General features: G+C 38.4%; 1 long non-coding RNA gene across 2 annotated transcripts; it reads right to left on the bottom strand.

The window, feature by feature from the left end:
- Positions 1-1,019: 1,019 nt before the first annotated feature.
- Positions 1,020-3,867, bottom strand: LOC133050314 (uncharacterized). 2 transcript variants are annotated; one of them, XR_009691591.1, is made up of 3 exons: positions 3,722-3,867; positions 2,559-2,609; positions 1,020-1,418 (listed from the first exon to the last, which is right to left on the bottom strand). It is a non-coding gene; the product is annotated as an uncharacterized LOC133050314 (long non-coding RNA). The 2 variants fall into 2 exon arrangements; XR_009691590.1 differs by having other exon boundaries at positions 3,603-3,867.
- Between the last annotated feature and the right edge of the window lie 401 nt (positions 3,868-4,268).

A 4,268-nucleotide genomic window follows, 5' to 3' on the forward strand; every position in this document is an offset into this window, starting at 1 on the left:
GGCTCTTACATACATTAATTTAAACTTTATGGCCATACCATCAGAGGGGATTTTCTTTTCTGTTTGCAGAAAAGGCAACTGAGCATCAAAGAGATAGAGTTAACTTGTTCAAGGCCCTAGATCTAGACAATGGGGGAAAATGGGATTGAAATCCAAACTTGATAATCTGTAAATCTTAAGCTTCATCTAAAATGCCTCTCTGCCATCATCCTGCTTAGAGTAATGTACTAAGTGGGTTTGTCATACGTGGTGCTTGTGGTAAAGAACCCGCCTGCCAGTGCAGGATACATAAGAGATGTAGGTTCGATCCTAGGTCAGGAAGATTCCCTGGAGAAGGGAGCAGCAATCCACTTCAGTATTCTTGCCTGGAGAATCCCATGGACAGAGAAGCTTGGCGAGCTACGGTCCATAGTGTCGCACAGAGTCGGACACAACTGAAACAACTTAGCACACACAGAGCACACACAGTAATCTGCTAGTTGGGATACGCTAGCTGCTTGTTGTAACATACAGCACCCCAGGCCTCAGGGAAGCAACACTAAATGTGTGTTCCTGCTTTCTGACATAGTCCCCCAAAGCCTGCTTTGTGCATATGTGTGTGGGGGGAGTAGAAGGTGCATGAGTGGACTCTGGGATTCAGGCTCCTTCCATCAAAGGCTCCCTGTGCCTTAGAGTCCTCCTCCATTGTGTTCTCTCTGTGCATCCAGCAGGTAGGGGGACCAAGAGTGAGAGGGGCTGACAGCATGTGGCAGGGTTTTACGAGCCAGGCCTGCCAGTGGTTGCACATCACTTCTGATCACCTTTCTGTGCTCAGCGCTCATTCCATGGAGGCACCTAACTGCGAAGGAGATGGGGAAATGTAGTCCGACTGTGTGCCCAGGTGCGGAAAAAATGTGGGATTTGCTGAACACAAAGTAACCTCTGCCACAGGAGAGAATGGAAGAAGAGTTCCAGAACCGAGTTATATAGCCAGGTTTTTGTTTTCATGTATTTTTTTTTTTTTTTATTTTAAAAAGGCAGAGGTATAAGTCAGCCAGAATAGCAGATAATTAAATGACCGTTTACACAGTAGAATCTCACCCGATCAGAATTTCTCTGTTAATGTGCTATTTTAGTTAACATGATATTTTGGTTAAATGAGGGCTGGCCAAGACGTCTTTTGGTTTCACATATTATTGCTGAAAATCTTTCCAAGATGTGGTGTTTTACGTTCCAGCCTCAGGAAGTTCAGTGTGGTAAATTCAGCGAATATCTTCTCAGTGAGTGAGGCGATCTCCCAGGGCTCTGGGGTTGCCATTCTGAATAAACATCAGTTTTCACCATATACCAGCTTGGATGTGAAAGGGAGAGAGAGATGACCTGAATCAGCAGCAATCGGAAACTGTCTTCTTTGATTTGATAGGTTTTATTTCATTTACCTGGTTATAAAAATCACTCATGGTCATTTTAGAAATGCTGGAAAATATAGAAAAGTAGAAAGAACAAAACAAAATAGCTTCTAATTTTGCAAGCTGGAAACGGCCATTGTTAATATTTTAATTACATTTGCTTCATTTGTCTCCCTCCCTTTCTTTCTCCTTCTGTCCCTCTTGTATATTTACATAATTGAGTTAATAGTATAAACGTAGTTTCATATCTTGTAATTTGTCTTATTATTAATTATATGATAATTTTTCTTTATCATTAATACTGCTATTGAAATATCATTTTATACTCATTAATTATAACATTCCACTATGGATAACCATGATATTCCCAGGTCTTTCTCTGCAGTTAGGCTAATATTTTTTCATTCAGTATTACAAATAACAGCAATCAACACATCTATACATAAATCTGTATTTGAGTCTCCAATTTTTTTTAGGATAAATTTCTAGAAGTGACATTACCAGCCCAATGGGCCCAAGTATTTTTGTTTCATACTCTGACAAGCATGGAAGATATTTTAATTTATATTCATTTACCAAGTGAAAAAATGGTTTTATTGATTTTGATTTACATTTTTTGATTACCAAAATGACTTTTTATGTTTGTTAGCTATTTGCATTCTCTGTACCTAATCTATCCTGTCCTTTGACTATATTTTCTATTAGCTCAATTTTTTTTTACTGATTTTTATGAACTGTTTGTTCATTAAGGACAATATTTTTGTCATTCTGCTGGAAAATATTTTCCCATTTGTTTTAAAGTTATTATTATCAGCTTATTAATTTGTCATTTATCTATTTTTCCTCTCCAACAAATAGTGAAGGGACAAGTTTCTGGTTAATTAAAAATTCTAATTAGTTGACTTCTGGTTGATTAAACAATCAAGATTGGAGGGTGGGTTTAACTTGGGGATATGTTGAAGGTTGTATTACATTTCCAAATGAAATAATGAAGCTAAAAGGGAATTCAAACTGGTTTCCTTCCCCTGACCTGTTCAATGGCCATTGACCACTCCCTCCCATATTGTGGTCAGAATTGTTTCTTAGGGTTGAAGATAAGGTAAATAGGAAGCATTGAGATCCCAACAGAGCAATAATTAACCCTTTTTGATGATGTCAATAAAAACTCACCAAGAATTCCTGGGGAAGCCAGTAGAGCTTAAAGAGATACCACCTCCCTACCTAAAAAAAAGAAAAAAAAAATCCTTGATAAGTGGAAACAGACATATTTATAAAACATCAGTCTCTTGATCCAAATTTCTAAGACCCATCCTCAGATACATTTTGCAAGCATAACTTTCAGACACATACTTTTCAACTGGAAATTCCTGAAGATAGTATAACATTACTCAGTGTGCAATAAAGTATATCAAATGGAAAACTAGCTTCTTAGGCTATATTAATTAAGAGGGGAAAGCAAATATATTTATTTGAGAGTTGCAAGGTTAAATGGAATTAAACAAGTCTCTTTACTGCAAGACTTATCAGAGCCCTTAATAGGCTAATACGCCTGTGAATCTTGAAGACAGGTTCTCCAGAATTCCCACATTTATTTGACCATAGAGCCTTCTTTTTAAGATGTATCCTTTGATAATAAACTTGGGCAGAGCAGCCTTTGAAAAATTCTACCTTAACCCAAAAGGCTGGTTCTAACTGTGTATATCTCTTCCAACCAGCCAATGGAGGGGATATTTGGTGGCATGAGTCACTAATTAAGTAAATAAATTAAGTACTCATTAGTTGTCAAAGTCTTTTTCTACTTATCTTCCCATCTTATCTTCACAACAAATCTATGAGCTATATACTATCATTAATGAGGCTGTGTGGCTAGGGCTGAATCCTGACTTCAACCTGTATGACCATAAGCAACTTAACCTCTCTATACCTCAGCTTCCCCATTTGCATAGGTCAGATAATAATAGCACCTCCCCTCACAGAGCTGCAACGAATATTAAAGCAATTTACATTTGTAGCACACTTAGAACACTATCTAGCATATCTTATATATTTAATTTACGTTAACTATTTTTATTCCCATATTACGACTGGGTACGCTGAGGCTCAGAGTGGTTAAATAACCTGAACAATAATTTAATTACATTATAAAAGGAAAAAGTTGGCTTTGAACACAGCTGGTCTGACTTTATAATTTTTTTCCTTAAATGTTATACTCACTATGCTCTGTTTCTGCGAAAAGTTTGCCATCTGCATATATCTTTCCACAAAGTGAAAGTGAAAGTGAAGTCACTCAGTTGTGTCCGACTCTGCGACCACACGGACTGACTATAGCCTACCAGGTTCCTCCGTCCATGGGATTTTCCAGGCAAGAATACTGGACTGGGTTGCCATTTCCTTCTCCAGGAGATCTTCCCGACCCAGGGATTGAACCCGGTCTGTATAAATACAAGCTATGTCTTGTTCAGGGGAATGAAGATGGACCAGCTACTCAACAAAATTTTTGCTTCCTCTTCTGTAGAGTTCATGAAGTGAGGCAGCTGCCACACCCAGAACTCAAGTTCTCAGGGCCCCTTGCAAAGGGTTGTGGTCATGTGACTTATTCTCACCAATCAAGTGCATCACTTCTGAGATGGGCTTTTAAATAAATGAGTGACCTCTCCTTTCTCTTTTTCTGCATTTGACAAATGGATGCAGATTACTGTGAGGCCCCAGGATGGTGGAGTTTTAAAATGGAAGGAACCCTGCCTCTAAATCACTACTTGGAGGAAAGACTATCTCTGAACAGGTTCATGGGCACTTGACTCATAGGTAAGCCCCAAATAAGCATCTATCGTGTTAAGTCATTGAAACGCAGAGGTTTATTTGTTACAGCAGCTAGCCTAC

This window comes from Dama dama, chromosome 4, assembly GCF_033118175.1.
Source record: "Dama dama isolate Ldn47 chromosome 4, ASM3311817v1, whole genome shotgun sequence".
Taxonomy (NCBI): domain Eukaryota; kingdom Metazoa; phylum Chordata; class Mammalia; order Artiodactyla; family Cervidae; genus Dama; species Dama dama.